At 43.9% G+C, this 22181-nt stretch overlaps 2 protein-coding genes across 11 annotated transcripts in view; one reads left to right on the top strand and one right to left on the bottom strand.

Moving 5' to 3' along the window:
• The window catches only part of LOC130284639 (uncharacterized), a 271577-nt gene that overhangs the window by 224238 nt on the left and 25158 nt on the right, over positions 1 to 22181 (bottom strand). The window contains exon 1 of one of the 3 annotated variants that reach the window (XM_056535186.1): positions 21307 to 21545. The exons of the other annotated variants lie outside the window; for them this stretch is intronic. The gene's annotated coding sequence lies outside the window, so the exon portion shown is untranslated. Of the gene's footprint in view, positions 1 to 21306; positions 21546 to 22181 lie in introns of those variants that run through there. 3 annotated transcript variants of the gene reach the window in all.
• The window catches only part of GULP1 (GULP PTB domain containing engulfment adaptor 1), a 1103506-nt gene that overhangs the window by 194625 nt on the left and 886700 nt on the right, over positions 1 to 22181 (top strand). The gene's annotated exons all lie outside the window — the stretch shown is intronic.

Consider the following 22181-nt stretch of genomic DNA (forward strand, 5'->3'; position numbering starts at 1 on the left):
CTTATTGTACAGTACAGACCAAAAGTTTGGACACACCTTCTCATTCAAAGAGTTTTCTTTATTTTCATGACTATGAAAATTGTAGATTCACACTGAAGGCATCAAAACTATGAATTAACACATGTGGAATTATAGACATAACAAAAAAGTGGGATACAACTGAAAATATGTCATATTCTAGGTGGGAAGTGTCCCCAAGTGCAGTCACAAAAACCATCAAGAGCTACAAAGAAACTGGCTCACATGCAGACCGCCAGAGGAAAGGAAGACGAAGAGTCACCTCTGCTACTGAGGATAAGTTCATCCGAGTCACCAGCCTCAGAAATCGCAGGTTAACAGCAGCTCAGATTAGAGACTAGGTCAATGCCACACAGAGTTCTAGCAGCAGACACATCTCTAGAACAACTGTTAAGAGGAGACTGAATCAGGCCTTCATGTTAGAATATCTGCTAGGAAACCACTGCTAAGGACAGGCAACAAGCAGAAGAGACTTGTTTTGGCTAAAGAACACAAGGGACGGACATTAGACCAGTGGAAATCTGTGCTTTGTTCTGATGAGTCCAAATTTGATATCTTTGGTTCCAACCACCGTGTCTTTGTGCGACGCAGAAAAGATGAACGGATGGACTCTACATGCCAGTGTGCAAAGCAGTAATCAAATCAAAAGGTGGCTACTTTGAAGAACCCAGAATATGACATATTTTCAGTTGTTTCACACTTTTTTGTTATGTCTATAATTCCACATGTGTTAATTCATAGTTTTGATGCCTTCAGTGTGAATCTACAATTTTCATAGTCATGAAAATAAAGAAAACTCTTTGAATGAGATGGTGTGCCCAAACTTTTGGTCTGTACTGTATATACAAAATGGGGTCTAACTGTATATGTCCACAGAATGGATGGATGACAACGTACGTCGTTGTACTAGTATATAAAGATTAGTCTGCAGCAAATGATATTATTTAGCTCTCTACTACTGAAAAAACGATATAGAGAATGTAAGTATATACTGATAGACTAAAATAATATATTCAGCATATAAACACTACAAGAACAGTATAAGATGCATGTGTATGGACCAATGATAATGGAACCTGTAAATCATCACAGTAAACATATGGATACAAATGCAGACATACACGTACACGTATGGGCAGTAGGATATAAATGCATGCTGATATATAGACACCCTGGTCAATAGCAGTGATATTACTTGGCTTAATAGCACTGAAAAGACTGCATAAAATATATATCTATATGCACTAGGCACATAGATATTACCCCAGTGGTGTATTAACAAGTATGCACATAAATGATCCAACAATGGTGAGACCTATAAGTCATCACAATAAACACATAGGTACAAGTGCACACATACATGTGCATAGACAATAAAGATAGTCCTGTAAGTATATAAAAAAGGGTTGGGGGGCTCACGCAATGTTCAATATATACCAAGGTTTCTGTGTTACACGTAACCCCACGTGTCAAAAGAGATAAAAGAGAAAATGCATTGAATTGATACAGAACTCTAGGTATATATATATATATATATGTGTAAATGTTGAAATGCAAATAACCAGATAAATAAAGGTGGGGATATAAATTAGTTAATAATCAATGTGGATAGTAAATATAATTTTGGCTAGTTGTATAGATAATATAATGGTATTTATTAGGTAAAATTAATTACACAGAATAGTCCAAGCAGGGCCCTTGCTTTGGACTAGCTGATTAAATACAATATATTTAAATATAAAATCAAATAACATAAAATCGGATAGAAAGCTTATAAAAAGGTCCATATAGCAGCCACCTATTGATGCATTTATTCCGAAACACTATACTATAAATACATCAATAGGTAGCTGCTATATCGACCTTTTTATATGCTTTCTATCCAATTTTATGTTATTTGATTTTACATTTAAATATGTTGTACCTAATCAGCAAGTCCATAGCAAGGGCCCTGCTTGGACTATTCTGTGTAATAAATTTTACCTAATAAATACCATTATATTATCTATACAACTAGCCTACAATTATATTTACTATCCACATTGATTATTAACTATTTATATCCCCACCTTTATTTATCTGGTTATTTGCATTTCAACATTTACACATATAAATACCTAGTGGTCTGTATCAATTCAATGCATTTTCTCTTTTAGTCCTGTAAGTAGTCACAGTATTTGAAATATGGCCTGTGGTACTTTGCTTAACCCAAAGTATGGAAAATCAAAAGTGTCCCAGCGCGTTTCCCGCCCTAATAATCAGGGGACGATGGGGGGGGGGTCAGATGATGGCATCATGGTGAAAGGGTGGCTGATGGTGGTGATGCTGCCAGGTAATCCGGTTGCCATGACTAAGGCTCCTTTCACACTATATTATTGTTCCGTTTAGGAACTTCCGTCAGAAGTTCCGTCACTATATCGGGGAAAACCGTCCGTGACAAAACCCCTGACGGCCGCGACTAAATCGCATTGCAGCCTATGGAGTTTTGTAACTGCCCGTTTGCTCCCTTATATGCCCGTAATTCCTTACGGACGTTATATAGTGACGGGACATCGTGGCGGAAAAATTACTGCATGCAGTAATTTTTCTGCCACAATTCATTAAAAGTGTTGAGAGTTGACTGGCAGTTTCTTTAAATGACAAATCACCCCAAAAACATACAAATAATCTCCAAATCTTTATCAGTAAAAAAAAAAAAAACACGGTAAAAGGAATTGTTGGACAAGAATGGGATAGAGGAAAGAAAACCCCTGTCATGTCCTTTTCCAGTAAGCATGTTAGTGGCAGTACCAGCACCAGTACAGATAACAGCAAGGTGCCTGGTGGTAGTAGTAGCAGCAGCAGCAGCAGCAACCCCTTTCTTCCAGGGGTTGTGTGGTTTTGGAGGATAGTATGGCCGTTGGGGACTGATTGACTTGTTCAAGGTCTCAGCAGGAGGAAGATTCTGCTGATATGACATTAGGCCAGGTGTCAATCTATTCCCCATAATCTACAGTTACATTTATGTGTAGAAAATGTCTTTCCGTGATGGTTTGCTCCATCATTTTTCTTTGCTTCCTCCCTAGTGCTTAGCAGAAGGATAGCATTAGCCATAAGGAGTTGTTTGAGGGCAGTCAGCCTTTGGTGTGTGTTGCAGAGGTGGTGGAGTTGGGAGCAGTGGCCAAGCATAGCACTAGTGGGACTAGTAGTAGGTATGATGGGGATACTGTATGGCATTATGGTAGATATGATGAGGGGGAACAAGGATCACATGATCAGCCATCAAAAGAGGACTGACAGAGCCAATAAGGAGAAGTTTAATGTTAATGTGTTGGACAGGATGTGGGAACCTGGTGAGGAGAAGGTGACAAATGTTGATGATACTCTCACCAAAGAGGAGTGTAGCCGAGGTAGGGCCACAACATTTGTCAAAGGTACCAGATGTAGGTCTGCTGGACTGATTAGCTCAGGTGTCAGTGACACTGCTGCATCAGTAGGCTTGAGAAGAAAAACTTTCAGAAGAATGGTAGTATCTGGTATTCTGTGGTGTGGAAAGTCTTTTCTACCTTACCAGATGCAGGAAATGTGGCACTGTGCAGTCTCTGCAAACAAAGTAAGCTGTTGCAAGGCTACGAGTATAGAGACTACATCTCTATAAGTAGGCACATGGAGCGGCATCACAAGGCCACATGGGACAGTCAAGATGCCCCACAATGTGAAGAAAACCTTGCTGCTGCTTCTTTAGATCCCTCTCATCTGTTTAGCAGTCAGGCTTCGTCCACAGGCAGCACATTCTCTGTCTTGTCCTCATCACTTGTAACACTAAAAAAGGGGAGGCTCAACCTAATTTATATCAAAAGGTTTCTGCCCCAGCATAATACGGCAGACCTAACTAGCAAAAGAAGGAGAAAACACTGAATGAATTACATGTAATAAGCTTTATTGTAGAAGAGTATCAAAAAATGTTCTCTCTCCTCCTCCCTCCACCCTTTCCCTTTTCCAATGCAACCCTCCCCCCCACCACTTCCACCCTGTGAGTGCAGTACCTCAAGTCTCCTTTTGCCACCATATTAAGTGCCTATTTCCACAAACTGAGCTGTTATTTGTTCTCAGGTGAGGAGTAAAGTATTGAGTGGAGGGGGGCACTCAGAAACCCCATGCATTACGTTGCGTCCAAGCGACTAACTCAGGGGGTGTTGTGGGATATGTTCTCTCAGTGTAGTATATCTACATACCATAGTTACACACATCATGCTCAACAGTTGGGGAGGATGCACATTCTTCAGGACATCACTTCCAGCATCCTGCATGTCATCCATACTTCATAATCGCTGGCCTTATAACTGCCAGCACGCTGAAAGTGCATCATGAACCTGGCATGTGATTACACCAGCCGTTACGTTATGTGATGCAAATCAATAATCACGGCCATTCACTGAAGTTTGGCTGAGACTTGCACATGCCGACAACTAGAGATAAGCTAATTTTTAAAAAATTTGATTCGGACGATTCGCCGAATTTTCCGAAAAAATTTGGTTCTGTCCGAATTTATTCGTGGCAAAATGCTATTAAAAATGACTATTTCTGGGATACAGAGAGCCTCAATAGGGGTGTAGAACACTTTGCCTTGCCGTAACACGCATAGGGAGTGTGCTGTGTTAGTGAAATAATACTGTTATTCAGTATGACATGCAGATTAGAGGCATTGTTATTAGAATCACTGTCGCAAAATATCAAAATGACAGAGCCTGGAGGTGGCATCAGTATGAGGAGACCATATGGCGGCAGAATGACACAGCGTGGAGGTCGCGGCAGCATGAGCAGACCATATAGTGGCTGAATGATGAGACCATTGGGCCCCACAATTGAAAAGATTAAAGATATCTTTTAACATTAAAATTGAAGATTTCAAATAGATGAACCTAAAAAGTTTTATTTAAAATGCCAGCAGCATGATGAGACCACATGGCGGCACAGTGACACAGCCTGGAGGGGGCAGCAGCATGAGGAGACCATAATCTGGCATAATGACACAGCCTGGAGATGGCAGCAGCAAGAGGAGACCATAAAGTGGCTGAATTAAACAGCCTTTAGGTGGCAGAAGCATGAAGAGACCATATAGTGGCTGAATGACACAGCCTGGAGTTATCAGCAGCAAGAGGAGACCATATAGTGGCAGAATGACACAGCCTGGAGTTGGCGGCAGCATGAGGAGACCATATATTGGCTGAATGACCCAGCCAGGAGTTAGCCGCAGCAAGAGGAGACCATATAGTGGCTGAATGACACAGCCTGGAGTTGGGGACAGCAAAAGGAGACCATATAGTGGCTGAATGACACAGTCTGAAGTTGGTGGCAGCATGAGGAGAACATATGGTGGCAGAATGAGACAGCCTGGAGGTGGCATCAGCATGAGTAGAACATATGGTGGCGGTATGAGACAGCCTGGAGCTGGCATCAGCATGAGGAGAACATATGTGGCAGAATGAGACAGCCTGGAGGTGGCATCCACATAAGGAGAACATATGGTAGCAGTATGAGACAGGCTGGAGCTGGCATCAGCATGAGGAGAACATATGGTGGCAGAATGAGACAGCCTGGAGGTGACATCAGCCTGAGAACATATGGTGGCCGAATGAGACAGCCTGGAGGTGGCATCAGCATGAGGAGAACATATGGTGGCAGTATGAGACATCCTGGAGCTGGCATCAGCATGATGAGAACGTGGTGGCAGATTGATACAGCCTGGAGCTGGCATCAGCATGAGAACATATGGTGGCAGAATGAGACAGCCTGGAGGTGGCATCAGCATGAGGAGAACATATGGTGGCAGTATAAGACAACCTGGAGGTGGTATTAGCAGCATCAGGAGTCCTGAAAGTGACCCGGTGACAGAGTGGGGCGGTGGGTGGTAATACCAGTACCCGGTGACGAAGATTGGTGAAAAAAGGAGAACTTGGCATCAGATGTATGGCATCAGGCAAGTGGCAGGATCAGAATAGTAGCTGAGGCAGGTAGTCAGAAGAAAACGGTCTCTTTTGTAATAGTATTAGTGTGCACAGAACAAGTAAGTATTGAGGACATGCATTACGTAAAACTTAACTTTTAATAATATTCTTAGGATAAAATATATGTTCCCAATTTTTTTTTTTTTTTTTAACAAAAGGAAAGGTGTGCAAAAAACACTATGTGCCACCTACACCACCAAGTATTGATGTGATGCAAAGATCTCAAAAGGTGGAAGGGAACAACGTATGGTCCATTGTAACCGGTGGGGGTAAAAACTTCCCCTATAAGGCCCTACTCTCGCACTGCTAATTGCCTTCTTGGCAAGTGTTAATCGCCCTAAAAGCATGGCCCCACTCAGGAACCTCTCCCTATTTCCACCTACAAACACTGCCATTTCCCAGGGTTTTTAGGTGGAAATAGGGAGAGGTTCCTGTGTGTGGCCGCCCTTTTTCAGACAAGTAACACTTTCCTCTAAAAAGTTAGAAGGGAACAATGTATTGTCCACTGTAGCAGGTGGGGGTAAAAACTTCCCCTGTAAGGCCCTACTCTCGCCCTATTAATTCCCTTCTTGACAAGTGTTACTAAAAAGGGTGGTCCCACATAGGAAACTCTCCCTATTTCCACCTCAAAACCCTAGGAAATGGCAGTGTTTGTAGGTGGAAATAGGGAGATCTTCCTGTGTGGGCCTGCCCTTTTTAGGGCAAGTAACATTTGCCAAGAAGTGAATTAATAATGTGAGTGTAGGGCCTTACAGGGGAAGTTTTTACCGCCACCGGTTACAATGGACCATACATTGTTCCCTTCCACCTTTTAGAGGTATTTGCATCACATTAATACTTGGTTGGTGTAGGTGGGAGATGATGTTTATTTTGCACACCTTTCCTTATGTTTGATTTGAAAAAAAAATTTGGATCCATATATTTTATCCTAAGAAAAGTTGCGTTTTAGCTAATGCATATCCTCAATACTTACTTGTGGTCTATAGTTTATAACTTCATATCTTCACCATCGCTGGGGGCAGGAGCGTCCCCCGGGGATGGTGAGGACAACAATTTTACCCTATATAACGCTTTGCCAAGCATTATATAGGGTACAATCTGATGATTGGTTCCCTTTAAAACTTAGCGTTTAATACATTCAAAATAAAATTTAAAAAGGCATTGCTGATGCTGGTACTGCTCCTGCCACCCCACCCCTCCATAATAGCCATGGCAGTGGAAGGTGAGTGCAGAGGGCCCCCCGAGTCAGACCTGCGAGAGGATGGACGATGGCGCAGATAGGCATCGGCCAACTGACTACGTAAGATGTCTCTGTAGTAGGTCAGTTTTTCCTTCCTCTCAGTGGCTATAAAAAAAGCCCCCATTTTGTGCCGGTAGCGAGGATCCAATAAGGTGGAGAGCCAGAATCATCCCGCTGCCGAATGGTGACAATTCGGCGGTCACTACGCAAGCAAGTGAGCATGCATTGTGCCATTTGTGCAAGTGACTCGGTGGGACTCCCTGCCTCCATCTCCACTGCATACTGCCACGGTGTGTCTGGGTCCTCTTTCTCCTCTTCCTCATAACCCTCTAGCTCCTCTGGCTGCTCCTCCTCTCGTGTCAGATGACTATAAAAAACGTTTCGTGAAACCTAACCTGTGCTCCACTGTCCCCTTCCCCCTCCTCCTCCTCTTCCAGTTCAGCCACCACAGGGCTCATGTGGCCATAAGATATAGGCGCCACATCTCCAGTGCCCTGAGCAGCCATCATTTCCAACACGTGTTGTAGGAAATGAAGCAGTGGAATGACGTCGTTCATCCCATAATCCTGGCGACTGACTAATAATGTGGCTTCCTCAAAGGGCCTGAGCAAACGTCAGGTGTCACGTATGAGCTGCCACTGGTTGACATTGAAGTTACACAGGGGAATTGCCCTATCCGCTTGGGTCATCAGGAAATCGGTGATGGCTTTTCTCTGTTCGTATAGTCGGTCCAACATATGGAGGTTGGAATTCCAATGTGTGGAAATGTTTTAAATCAGACTATGTTGTGGGATACCGTTCTGATGCTGCAGCTCGAGGAGTGTGCGCTTTGCGGTGTACGAGTGGCTGAAGTGCATGCAAAGTTTCCTTCCCATTGTTAGGATGTCTTGCAGATGGGCGGGAACACTTCAGGAACTGCTTGACAACCAGATTGAACACGTGTGCCATGCAGGGCGCATAGCTCAGGCTTCCTTGTCTCAGCGCAGACAAGACGTTCTTCTCGTCATCTGTCACCATGGTTCCCATTTCCTGTTTTCATGGAGTAAGCCATGATTTGATTTCTTGATGAATTACTTTTAGCAGTTCCTCCCCGTTCGCCAAGGCAAACCATGTGAACAGCGTGACACCGCCGTGCCCTGCACACATGGTATGCTGGAGGGGCGCTGAGACTTGTCCGTGCAGTGTAGGCTGAGGACACAATGGAGGATGAGGAGGCGGAGTCATACACTGTCACAAGACCAACAGCCTGAGAGCATGGAGGCAGAAGCGGCATGATGTGACCTGTCCAAGTTGCTGTTGTGGCTGTGCAGGAACCACATTTACCCAGTGGGCTGTACAGGACATGTATTGTCCCTGACCGTAGTTACAGCTCCACACATCGGCACCGCCGTGCACTTTGGTACACACCGACAGGATCAAGGACTGCCCCATCTTCTGTTTTGCAGGGCTGGTACTGCCTTCTTTGCAAAGAATTGACGGCTTGGCTTGGGACTATCCACCTCGGCTCGGCACAAGCCATCCTGTCTCTGAAAGGTGCAGAGTCCACCACTTGAAAAGGGAGGGACTGCAGCAACAGCAATTCGGAGAGGAGCACATTCAGCTTCTGCTCATTTGGATGAGTGGGCGCATACTGTTGTCTCTTGGACATGGCTTCGCCGATGGATTCAAGTGGGCGATTTCAGCTGCTTGATGTAGAGAGATGTTCTGAGTGGCTACTTGGAGGGCTTGCATCTGAGTTGTAACAGAGGTTCGGAATTCTTCTAGGGATTGTACCTTCACTTTGAGTTGGTGCACTTCAGTTTTGACGGGTTGGAAATCCTGGCACCAAGCTTGGCGGAGGTCAGCTGCCATTGTTTGAATGTCTGATTTTGTCGGAAGAAGAGCTAACAAGGCTTGTAATTCTGGGTGTTTCTTTAAAATATTAGTGGCCATTTCAGGGATGGGTCAGTCTGAGCCGGACAGGTGACAGCTGGACAGTACGGTGTGCGGGTCCGGCGGCGGTTCTGCTTGTAGTCGGTCAATGTATCATCCGAAGATGAGTGATTAGTGTGCAGAGCAGAACCGGTGCTTGGTTTAATTGGAGTTTTGAACAACTTTTTTTTTGCAGGAGGGCTAGCACCCCAGTAGACGGTAGTATCGCTGTCTGGAGCAGAATCATGGGGATCACTGTCAGAGTGCGAGTCCGCTGAGACCATAGTGTCGGCCCAGTTGAGGACATTAATGGCAGGAGGGCCAGGGACAGGTATCTGGTGAGACGGCAATGGGGAGGGGGCGTCAGTCGCCAGTGGAGTTGGGATAGCCACCATTGCGGCATAACTTCTGGCACCTGGAGTAGGTAAACAATTTTTGGTCCATGAATGAGTAAAGCTAGAGGCCCTGTTAATACAGGGAACAGGAGACTGTGCGTCCTGGTTAGGGGATGGGAGTCCCAGGAGAGTGCACATAACAGTGCCAGGCTCTGGAGCTGAGGTGTAGGCAGGGAGTAGGGGATGGATGGACGATGCTGCAGAGCTGTTAGCAGGGAAGGGGGAAGCAACAGGCTCTGCGCTGGGGGCCGGCTGTCTGGGGTCTGGCTCACCTGACGAGGAAGGGTCTCTACTCCCAGGGTGAGCAGGATAGAGCTGGGGGGAGACCACACTTCCCTGTAGCTGGTTGTTCTGATCCCCACATGGGTGCCGAGACTCCTTGTGCTGTGGGAGTGGAGCCTGATGCAGTGCCCGGTTGGTGCCTGCGGTGTCCAGGGCTACCGAAGCGTCTTGTGGAGCCGCCGAGTCCATAGCTGTGGACCGCTGCGGGACTGCGGGCAGCGAGAGAGCCGTGGAGACGGAAGTCCCCTCTTGAGGAGCCCGCACTGTGATTTCCAGCTTTGGCTGTAGTGGGCTGTAGTGGGACAGGAGGCTGCATTGTGGAGCTTTCTGGACCGTGCTGGATATAGTAAGCCGCAATTGATCCTGGGCCATCGCTGGGTAGCTGGGGGGTCTGTCTGTGTAATTTTTTCTTTGATCTGCCTCCCATAGCAGGTAGATGGACCCCAAAAGCTGCGGTCTAGGCGGGAGCGCTCAGTCTAGGCATCTCATCCCGTGTGTGCCAAGCCACGCCCCTCTATGATGAAGTTTTTATATCCAGTTTTCCACCCTGACATGAAATGTCCCCAAAGGAATGTGCATCACCATCTGGAAAACCAGAGTAATGCATATCTAAATTGTGCCATTTCTCTGAGAAACACCAAGAGTCCAGAGTCCATGGACGTTTGGGTTGCCAGATTGGACTATTGGCTAAAACTTTCTCACTGCCTGGTGGCTATTATAATTCCCACCAGTCCACCACTGCCTGGTGGCTATTACAATTCCCACCAGTCCACCATTTTCTGCTGATTGCTACAACTCCCACCAGTCCACCACTGCCTGCTTTCTCCTGGCTACTACAACTCCCACTAGTCCAATACTGCCTGCTGTCCACTGGATAGTACAACTCCAACCAGTCCATCACTGCCCGCTGGCTACTACAAATACCACCAGTCTCCCACTGGCTTATGTCCGCTGGCTAGTATAACTATCACTAGTCCACCACTACGTACTGTACTGTCCACTGGGTAGTACAACTACAACTAGTCCACCACAGCCTGTTGTCTGTTTGCTTTTAAAGGGAAGAAGGAAACATTTGAACCCGAAAATGAATATTTGCTGTACATGAAGGGTTAAAGCATCAGAAATATATTTTTACAGAAATTAGGGTAAAGGAAAATGAAATGATGCAGCAATTAGTAGGTGTTTAACTCCTTAAGGACGTAAGGCGCCCCTGTACGCCCTACGCCTGATCCCGGTGTTTAAAACGGGGTCACGCCGTGACCCCGCATCACACCGAGTCGATCCCGGCTGCTAATCATAGCCGGGACCCTGGGCTAACAGCGTGCGGCATCGATCGTTGTGCCGCGCGCTGTTAACCCTTCAGACGTGGCGATCAAAGTTGACCACCGCATCTGAAAACGAAAGTAAACGCTTCCCGGCAGCTCAGTCGGGCTGATCAAGACATTGCGATAAAATCGCGATGTTACGATCAGCTGGGACGCAGGCGGAGGGCTCCTTACCTGACTCTGCGGCGTACGATCGTCGATTGATTGCTCCAAGCCTGAGCTACAGGCTTGAGCAATTAAGCCCCATCTCACTGACTTTTTTTTTTTTTTCAGTGTTATAGCTCCCATAGGGACCTATAACACTGCACACACTGATCTCCTATGCTTATCCCTGCAAAGCCATAGCTTTGCAGGGATAAGCATAGGAGATCAGTGTGTGCAGTGTTATAGGTCCCTATGGGAGCTATAACACTGAAAAAAAAAGTGAAAAAAAAAAAGATAACAAAGGTCATTTAACCCCTTCCCTAATAAAAGTTTGAATCACCCCTCTTTTCCCATAAAAAAAAAAAACTGTGTTAATAAAAATAAACATATGTGGTATCGCCGCGTGTGGAAATGTCCGAACTATAAAAATATATTGTTAATTAAATCGCACAGTCAATGGCGTGCATGCAAAAAAATTCAAAAGTCCAAAATAGTGTATTTTTTGTCACTTTTTATATCATGAAAAAATGAATAAAAAGTTATCAAAAAGTCCCATCAATAAAAAAAACTTCAGAACACTACGCAAAAAATTAGCCCTCATACCGGCCCGTACGCAGAAAAATAAAAAAGTTATAGGGGTTAGAAGATGAGAATTTTTAACATATAAATTTTCCTGCATGTAGTTATGATTTTTTTCCGAAGTACGACAATATCCAACCTATATAAGTAGGGTATCATTTTAACCGTATGGACCTATAGAATAAAGATAAGGTGTTATTTTTACCGAAGAATGAACTGTGTAGAAACAGAAGCCCCCAAAATCTACGAAATAAAATTTTTTCTTCAATTTTGTTGCACTATTAATTTTTTTTTCTGTTATTAATGCATAAAGTGATGGTCAGAATTGCAAAAAAAGGGCTGCGTCCTGAGGGTACGTTCCCACACGGCGTATTTGCTGCGTATTTGCTGCTGCGTATTTTATTTTCCCTGTTGAAGTCAATGGGTAGGAAAATACGCAGCACCAAATACGCAGCAAATACGCAGCAAAATACGCCGTGTGGGAACGTACCCTTAAGGTGAAAAAGGGCTAAAAGGTTAAACCACCTTTAGGGGTCATTCGTGCATATTTCTGAAAGGGATTTAAAATCTCCAAATGTGGCCAAACTAAAAAAAATCCATTAAATAATTTAATAAGGACATGGGTGAGAATATCAGGAAATATTCTAAAAAAAAGAAAATGTTCTGTAATACTCATTTGGAAGGCTGCAATAAAGCCTTTATCTCTGTATCTGAAGGTGGATGGGTGTCAGGATCAAAAGTGAGGTTAAATAGTTTAGTATTATAGTATGTTAAAGGGAACCAATCATCAGATTTTACCCTATATAACGCTTGGCAAAGCATTATATAGGGTAAAATCTTTATTTTCACCATTCCCGGGGGATGCTCCTGCCCCCAGGGATGGTGAAGATATGAAGTTATAAACTAGTCACCGCCGCCGCCGTAAGTAGTCACTTGGGCAGGGAGCTCTTCTCATCTACTCCCGTTCTTCGGCCGGCAGCGACGCCCCCTCCGCTTGATCGATGGGCCGCGTCATCGTTCCGCTCACTGAACAGACGGAGCAGAGTGATGACGCGGCCCATCAATCAAGCGGAGGGGGCGTCGATGGGCCGCGTCATCACTCTTGAAGGGCCTTCTTATTAGAAATACCCCATAAACTGCACCCCTCAAAGTATCCAAAAGGACATTCAAAAGGTTTGTTAACCCTTTAGGTGTTTCACAGGAATAGCAGCAAATTGAAGGAGAAAATTCAAAAACTTCATTTTTTACACTGGCATGTTCTTGTAGACCCAGTTTTTGTATTTTTACAAGGGGTAAAAAGAGAGAAATCTTCCTAAAATGTTTAACCCAATTTCTGTCGATTAAGGAAATACCTCATATGTGTATGTGAAACTCTCTGTGGGTGCACTAGAGGGCTCAGAAGGGAAGGAGCGACATTGGGATTTTGGAGAGTGAGTTTTTCTGAAAATGCTTTTTGGGGGCATATCACATTTAAAGGGGTATTCCAGGCAAAACCTTTTTTATATATATCAACTGGCTCCGGAAAGTTAAACAGATTTGTAAATTACATCTATAAAAAAATCTTAATCCTTCCAATAGTTATTAGCTTCTGAAGTTTTCTGTCTAACTGCTCAATGATGATGTCACGTCCCGGGAGCTGTGCATGATGGGAGAATATCCCCATAGGAACTGCACAGCTCCCCGGACGTGAGTCATCAGAGAGCAGTTAGACAGAAAACAACAACTCAACTTCAGAAGCTAATAACTATTGGAAGGATTAAGATTTTTTAATAGAAGTAATTTACAAATCTGTTTAACTTTCCGGAGCCAGATGATATATAAAAAAAAGTTTTGGCCTGGAATACCCCTTTAACCCCTTAAGGACCAGGCCATTTTACACCTTAAGGACCAGAGCGTTTTTTGCAAATCTGACCACTGTCACTTTAAACATTAATAACTCTGGGATGCTTTTAGTTATCATTCTGATTCCGAGATAGTTTTTTCTTGACATTTTCTACTTTAACATAGTGGTAACATTTTATGGTAACTTGCATCCTTTCTTGGTTAAAAATCCCCAAATTTTATGAAAAAAATGAAAATTTTGCATTTTTCTAACTTTGAAGCACTCTGCTTGTAAGGAAAATGGATATTCAAAATAAATTTTTTTGGGGTTCACATATACAATATGTCTACTTTTTGTTTGCATCATAAAATTTATGAGTTTTTACTTTTGGAAGACACCAGAGGGCTTCAAAGTTCAGCAGCAATTTTGAAATTTTTCAAAAAATTTTCAAACTCACTATTTTTCAGGGACCAGTTCAGTTTTGAAGTGGATTTGAAGGGTCTTCATATGAGAAATACCCCATAAAAGACCCCATTATAAAAACTACACCCCCAAAGTATTCAAAATGACATTCAGTAAGTGTATTAACCCTTTAGGTGTTTCACGGGAATAGTAGCAAATTGAAGGAGAAAATTAAAAATCTTCATTTTTTACACTCGCATGTTCTTGTAGACCCAATTTTTGAATTTTTGCAAGGGGTAAAAAGGAGAAAATTTTTACTTGTATTTGAAACCCAATTTCTCCCGAGTAAGCACATACCTCATATGTCTATGTTTATTGTTCGGCAGGCGCAGTAGAGGGCTCAGAAGGGAAGGAGCGACAAATGGTTTTTGGGGGGCATGTCACCTTTAGGAAGCCCCTATGGTGCCAGGACAGCAAAAAAAAAAAAACACATGGCATACCATTTTGGAAACTAGACCCCTCAGGGAACGTAACAAGGGGTAAAGTGAACCTTAATACCCCACAGGTGATTCACGACTTTGCATATGTAAAAAAAAAATAAGTTTATACCTAAAATGCTTGGTTTCCCAAAAGTTTTACATTTTTAAAAAGGATAATAGCAGAAAATACCCCCCAAAATTTGAAGCCCAATATCTCCCGATTCAGAGAACACCCCATATGGGGGTGAAAATTGCTCTTCTGGCGCACTACAGGTCTCAGAAGAGAAGGAGTCACATTTGGCTTTTTGAAAGCAAATTTTGCTCTGGGGGCATGCCGCATTTAGGAAGCCCCTAGGGTGCCAGAACAGCAAAAAAAAAAAAACACATGGCATACCATTTTGGAAACTAGACCCCTCGGGGAACGTAACAAGGGGTAAAGTGAACCTTAATACCCTACAGGTGTTTCACAACTTTTGCATATGTAAAAAAAATAAAAAATTTTTTACCTAATATGCTTGGTTTCCCAAAATGTTTACATTTTTAAAAAGGGTAATAGCAGAAAATACCCCCCAAAATTTGAAGCCCAATTTCTCCCGATTCAGAAAACAACCCATATGGTGGTGAAAAGTGCTCTGCTGGCGCACTACAGGTCTCAGAAGAGAAGGAGTCACATCTGGCTTTTTGAAAGCAAATTTTGCTCTGGGGGCATGCCGCATTTAGGAAGCCCCTATGGTGCCAGAACAGCAAAAAAAAAACACATGGCATACCATTTTGGAAACTAGACCCCTCGGGGAACGTAACAAGGGGTAAAGTGAACCTTAATACCCCACAGGTGTTTCATGACTTTTGTATATGTAAAAAAAAAATATTTTTTTTACCTAAAATGCTTGTTTTCCCAAAAATTTTACATTTTAAAAAGGGTAATAGCATAAAATACCCCCCAAAATTTGTAACACAATTTCTCCCGAGTACGGCGATACCCCATATGTGACCCTAAACTGTTGCCTTGAAATACGACAGGGCTCCTAAGTGAGAGCGCCATGCGCATTTGAGGCCTAAATTAGGGACTTGCTTAGGGGTGGACATAGGGGTATTCTATGCCAGTGATTCCCAAACAGGGTGCCTCCAGCTGTTGTAAAACTCCCAGCATGCCTAGACAGTCAGTGGCTATCTGGCAATACTGAGAGTAGTTGTTTTGCAACAGCTGGAGGCTCCATTTTGGAAACAGTGGCGTACCAGACATTTTTCATTTTTATTGGGGAGGGGGGCTGTGTAGGGGTATGTGTATATGTAGTGTTTTTTACTTTTTATTTTATTTTTTGTTAGTGTAGTGTTTTTAGGGTAAAGTCACACGGGCGGGGGTTCACAGTAGTTTCTTGCTGGCAGCTTGAGCTGCGGCAGAAAATTTGCCGCAGGTCAAACTTGCAGCCGGATACTTACTGTAAACCTCCGCCCATGTGAGTGTACCCTGTACGTTCATATTGGGGGGGGGGGGGAACATCCAGCTGTTGCAAAACTACAACTCCCAGCATGTACGGTCTATCAGTGCATGCTGGAAGTTGTAGTTTTGCAACAGCTGGAGGCTCCATTTTGGAAACAGTGGCGTATCAGACGTTTTTCAATTTTATTGGGGAGGGGGGCTGTGTAGGGGTATGTGTATATGTAGGGTTTTTTACTTTTTTTTTTTTTTTTGTGTTAGTGTAGTGTTTTTAGGGTACAGTCGCACGAGCGGGGGTTCACAGTAGTTTCTCGCTGGCAGTTTGAGCTGCAGCAGAAAATTTGCCGCAGCTCAAACTTGCAGCCAGATACTTACTGTAATCCTCCGCCCATGTGGGTGTACCCTGTACGTTCACATTGGGGGGGGGGGGGGGGGGACATCCAGCTGTTGCAAAACTACAACTCCCAGCATGTACGGTCTATCAGTGCATGCTGGGAGTTGTAGTTTTGCAACAGCTGGAGGCACACTGGTTGTGAAACACCGAGTTTGGTAACAAACTCAGTGCTTTGCAACCAGTGTGCCTTCAGCTGTTGCAAAAGCTACAACCCCCAGCATGCACGGACAGCGGAAGGGCATGCTGAGTCCTGTAGTTATGCAACAGCCGGCGGCATACTACTTTGGCTGGGGATGCTGGGGATTGTAGTTATGCAACAGCTGGAGACACACGAGTTTGCTACTTAACTCAGTGTGCCTTCAGCTGTTGCAAAACTACAACTCTCAGCAGTCACCGACAGCCAACGGGCATGCTGGGAGTTGTAGTTATGCAACCATCAGATGCACCACTACAAATCCCAGCATGCATTTTAGCTGATTGTGCAAGCTGGGAGTTGTAGTTATACAACAGCTGAAGGTACACTTTTCCATAGAAAAATGTGCCTCCAGCATGAGGAGGCCTCCAGCATGAGGAGGCAAAACTACAAGTCCCAGCATGCCCATAAGGGAATGCTGGGAGTTGTGGTGGTCTGCCTCCTGCTGTTGCATAATTACAGCTCCCAGCATGCCCTTTTTGCATGCTGGGAGCTGTTGCTAAGCAACAGCAGGAGGCTGTCACTCACCTCCTGCTGCTGCTCCACGACGCCACCGTGCAGGTCAGTCCTGCCGCCGCCGTCGCTCCTGGACCCCCGATCCCAACAGGGACGCCGGGGATCGGGGTCCCCAGCACCCGGGGTCTTCTGCCCGCACCCGATCACGTCCTCCGGAAGAGGGGCAGAGCGGGTTGCGGGAGTGACACCCGCAGCAGGTGCCCTGATTGGTCGGCCGGGAAACCGGCCGAGGAATCAGGGCGATCGTGAGGTGGCACCAGTGCCACCTCACCCCTGCTGGCAATGGCTGTTCCGGCCCCGGTCAGCCAGTAATTCCGGGTCACCGGATACCCGATTGACCTGGAATCCGCCGCAGATCGCTGGACTGAATTGTCCAGCGATCTGCGGCAATCGCCGACATGGGGGGACATAATGACCCCCCTGGGCGATATGCCGGGATGCCTGCTGAACGATTTCAGCAGGCATCCGGCTCCGCTCCAGCTAGCAGCTGGGGCCGGAAATGCGCAGGGCATATCCATATGCCCTGTGTCCCTAAGGACTTGGAAATGGGGCGTATGGATACGCCCTGTGTCCTTAAGGGGTTAAGAAGCCCCTATGGTGCCAGAACAGCAAAAAAAAAATCACATGGCATACTATTTTGGAAACTACACCCCTCATGGAACGTAACAAGGGGATGTGTAAGTGATTTCTTTTTTCACTAAAATGCTAGTTTTCCCCCAAATTTTAAATTTTTACAAGGGGTAATATGAGAAAATGCCCCCAAAATTTGTAACCCCATCTCTTCTGAGTATGGAAAAACCCCATGTGTGGACGTCAAGTGCTCTGCTGGCACAAGGCTCAGAAGAGAAGGAGTCACATTTGGTTTTTGGAAAGCAAATTTTGCTGAAATGGTCTTTGGGGGGCATGTCATATTTAGGAAGCCCCTATGGTGCCAAAACAGCAAAAAAAAAAAATTTTGGAAACTACACCCCTCAAGGAACGTAACAAGGGGTACAGTGAGCCTTAACACCCCACAGGTGTTTGACGACTTTTCGTTAAATTTGGATGTGTAAATGAAAAATGCTGTTTTTCCCCCCAAATTTTACATTTTTACAAGGGGTAATAGTAGAAAGTGACCCCCAAAATTTGTAACCCCATTTCTTCTGAGTATTTAAATACCCCATGTGTGAACATCAAGTGCTCTGCTGGCGAACTACAATGCTCAGAAGAGGAGGAGCGCCATTGAGCTTTTGGAGAGTGAATTTGTTTGGAATGGAAGTCAGGGGCCGTGTGCGTTTACAAAGCCCCCCGTGCTGCCACAGTGGACCCCCCACATGTGACCCCATTTTGAAACTACACCCCTCACAGAATTGAATAAGGGGTGCAGTGAGTATTTACTCCCCACTGGCGTTTGACAGATCTTTGGAACAGTGGGCTGTGCAAATGAAAAATTACATTTGGAGCACCTTGACAGTTTAACAGGTACTAAATGGTACAATACTTGGATGTACCTATGTGGTATGCACTGATGAGGGCAGTAATATGCACAACTATAGGCAGAAAAATCTCTGTATTTTTGTAAAACACCAGCCCGTGAATACTATTGTTTGGACTTTGACAGTATGGAGCACCATGACAGATTAACAGGTACTAAATGGTACAATACTTGGATGTACCTATGCAGTATGCACTGATGAGGGCAGTAATATGCGCAACTATACGCAGAAAAAACTCTGTATTTTTTAAAAAAGACCAGCCAGTGAATACTATTGTTTGGACTTTGACAGTATGGAGCACCTTGACAGATTAACAGGTACTAAATGGTACAATACCTGGATGTACCTATGCGGTATGCACTGATGAGGGCAATAATATGCGCAACTATAGGCAGAAAAAATAAGTATTTTTTAAAAACACCAGCAGGTGATTACTTTTGTCAGGAGTCAGGACTTTCCCTGTATCTAGACTTGTTACAGATACAGAATAGTAGACTGCTTTGATGTAGGCATGTGTTATGCACGTATGAGGGCAGACAAATGCACTACAGTCCGCTGAAAAATAACGTATTTGTGAACAGCAGCAGGACCCAACAGTGCACCAGCACAATAAAAAAAATATACAGGGATTAAACCCTAAATTGCACTATGTCTCACAATTCTGAGCAGCAGATCATTTGTGGAGCAAAAAAAAAGGAATTGCGCTGATAAATGAGGTGGTAAGATGGTTCAGCTTGTTGATCTGTATGAGGAAACTAACAGCTATCTGCCCCTCTCTGCTGCAATGCTCAATAACTTGAATAGGAGGTTTAGTTATCAATGATCCTTCTCAGTGTGAACAGCAAAGCACTCTGCACTCCTGCCTTTCCCCAATGCTGATGTGACTAGGAGTTGCAGTGTAACGCTGTGGTATAAGCTAGTCAGACACACGCAGTCCCGTTCTCTCTATCTCTGAGTGCATAGACGAAATGAAGTAAATAAACTAAATTCTTCCTCTCACAGTGCATAACTATGTCATGTGACTTTAGAAAGAAGCAGTCTGACAAATATGGCAAGTGTTCATTTCTATCTCCAAAAGTCTATCAATGCAAGAACTGAACAATACAAACAGTGGTTGTTACGCAAGATGGCTGCCGATTATATAGGGCTTTGACATCACAGGGGTCAATGAATGCTGATAGGCTGCATCTCACATGTGATTCAGGGTCATCCCGCCTACCTTCATTCCCGCCGCTGTTTCCCGCCCTCCCATAATCCCCTGCCCCTTGTACTCACACGTGGATCCGCCATTTTAGTTCTCCAATTGCCTGGAACGCTGTAAAATGAAGTTTAATGAAGCAATTTGCGCGATCGAATCGCGGGGATATTCGCATTCGATGCAAATCGAATTTTTGTGAAATTCGGTACGAATTCGGGTTCGTCATTCACTCATCTCTAATAATCATCATTATCGAGCGGTAAAACGTCTCTATCTAGTATACAGTTATATTCTCTTTCTCTTCTCTACATTCCATCTCTATATATTTTCCTTTTGTTATGGAACATGAGTTACGATATCAAACTTGGACAGCAGCCAACAAATCATTAGATTCTAGAATTGTTTTATATTTCTTCCTCTCACAGTGCATAACTATGTCATGTGACTTTAGAAAGAAGCAGTCTGACAAATATGGCAAGTGTTCATTTCTATCTCCAAAAGTCTATCAATGCAAGAACTGAACAATACAAACAGTGGTTGTTACGTTGACACCCTTTTTTGTTTGGTATTTAGTATCAATTTCTTTTTTTCAGTCTCAGGTAGAGAGAGGGTTGCAAATTACCCTATGAACAAAAACTCACAGTGGATTTGGCCAAAAAATTGATACTAAACCCCAAACAAAAAAGGGTGTCAACGTGACAACCACCGTTTGTATGATGCCACTATAATCTGCTACTCTTATGCATTACCAGTCCAAAAAAAGATACCAGAGCCACTTCTTGCTCCCGTGCGACAGAAGTTACTTAATAATGCCGTTTATACATTAACAGTTCAATACAATAGATACCAGAGCAACTCCTTGCTCCCGTGCGACATAGATACTTAGTAATGCCGTTCTCTAAACCGGAAAAAGTTACGGTCCAATATTAACTTCTAAAGTTATCAGCTTGTCTGACATCCACAAAAGATTTTGAAGATATTGCGCCTACATACAAAAAAAGATATTAGAGAACCTAGAACTCAAAAATCTACGTAACTTATCTTCCTCGGCCCAAATCCCCTAAATTAAAAAGTCAAAAATTAAATTAAATCCAAATTATTAGTAAAGAAAAAAACTGGATTTTTTTAAAGACTCAAAAATCCCAAATTAATCTTTCTCACAGTTAAATTCTCCTGTTTACATTATGAAACGGATCTGGCCTTGTTACAGCACACCGTATCTTCTTCTCAGATAAGGAATTTACAGCTCAAGGAAGAGAGAAAAAAAAATGTTTTATAAGCCTGCAAGTTTGTGGCAAAGGAAAAATCAGCTTTTGCCTTCTGAGCCTATTTAAAGCAGCAGTCAATCACAAGCGACTAAAAACCAGAGAACAAGAGAACAACACAGCGGGAAAATCTCTGTCGCTAAGAGTTAAATCTAGAGGGTCGACCTGGGCCGTCTAGACTCCCACAAAACTACTCAAAAAAACACAGATAAGCCTACAGATTCATAAAATCAGCAGACTTACCCTGTTTCCGTGGGGTTGATCAGGCCCCTAGTTTGAGTAGTAATGGGTTGCCTCGGGTCAGCTCAAAGTGTCGCTCCACTGGATTCGTATTCTCCCTCGAGCGTTGTTCCGGCCGTCCCGCGCTGCCACTAACTGTTAAGGATTAGTTAATGTGCGGCCTTAATCTGTGAGTGGCTACCGCTGTACTAATTTCAGACATAAGAAAATTCACACCACGCCAGGTTGGTATGGGTTCCCTCCTCGGTACCCCTGGGAGTTCTGTTTATTACAGGAAGTAAATGTGGTTTTTACAAACTGAGAAAAAGAGGAGGGTGAAAGGTAAAAGTATGCATTGTTCTATATGCTGATTGGTCATTTGAGCGTGGTGTAGCATAAGTCATTATCTTGCAAGTCCTCTTAGCTTAAGATTTCAGCATCTTTCCACAAAGTCCAATGTTTAGACATCTTGTATCCATAGTCTCCATCTCAAGGCTCTAGTCTTAGTTACAGGCGATAAGATGAAATGTTTTGCATTTAGCATTCTGATGTATCTGGGTTAAAGGGTAAGGGAACAGATATTTTTCCAGCAGCAATGGCGTTTTAATATTAATATATTGATCAGTCATTATAAACATAAGGTTCATCCCGATCACCTCCAGCTGTTGCTAAACTCGCAGCATGCCTGGACAGTCAGTGGCTATCCAGAAATGCTGGGAGTTGTTGTTTTGCAACAGCTGGAGGCTACATTTTGGACACTGCCGTACAATACTTGTATATGTTGCGTTTTACCCTTTATTATGTGTTAGTGTAGTGTAGTGTAGTGCTTTTAGGGTACATTCGCACTGGCGGAGGTTTACAGTGAGTTTCCAACTAGGAGTTTGCGCTGTAGCGAAAAA

The sequence above is a fragment of the Hyla sarda genome, chromosome 8 (assembly GCF_029499605.1).
Source record: "Hyla sarda isolate aHylSar1 chromosome 8, aHylSar1.hap1, whole genome shotgun sequence".
NCBI classification, from domain to species: domain Eukaryota; kingdom Metazoa; phylum Chordata; class Amphibia; order Anura; family Hylidae; genus Hyla; species Hyla sarda.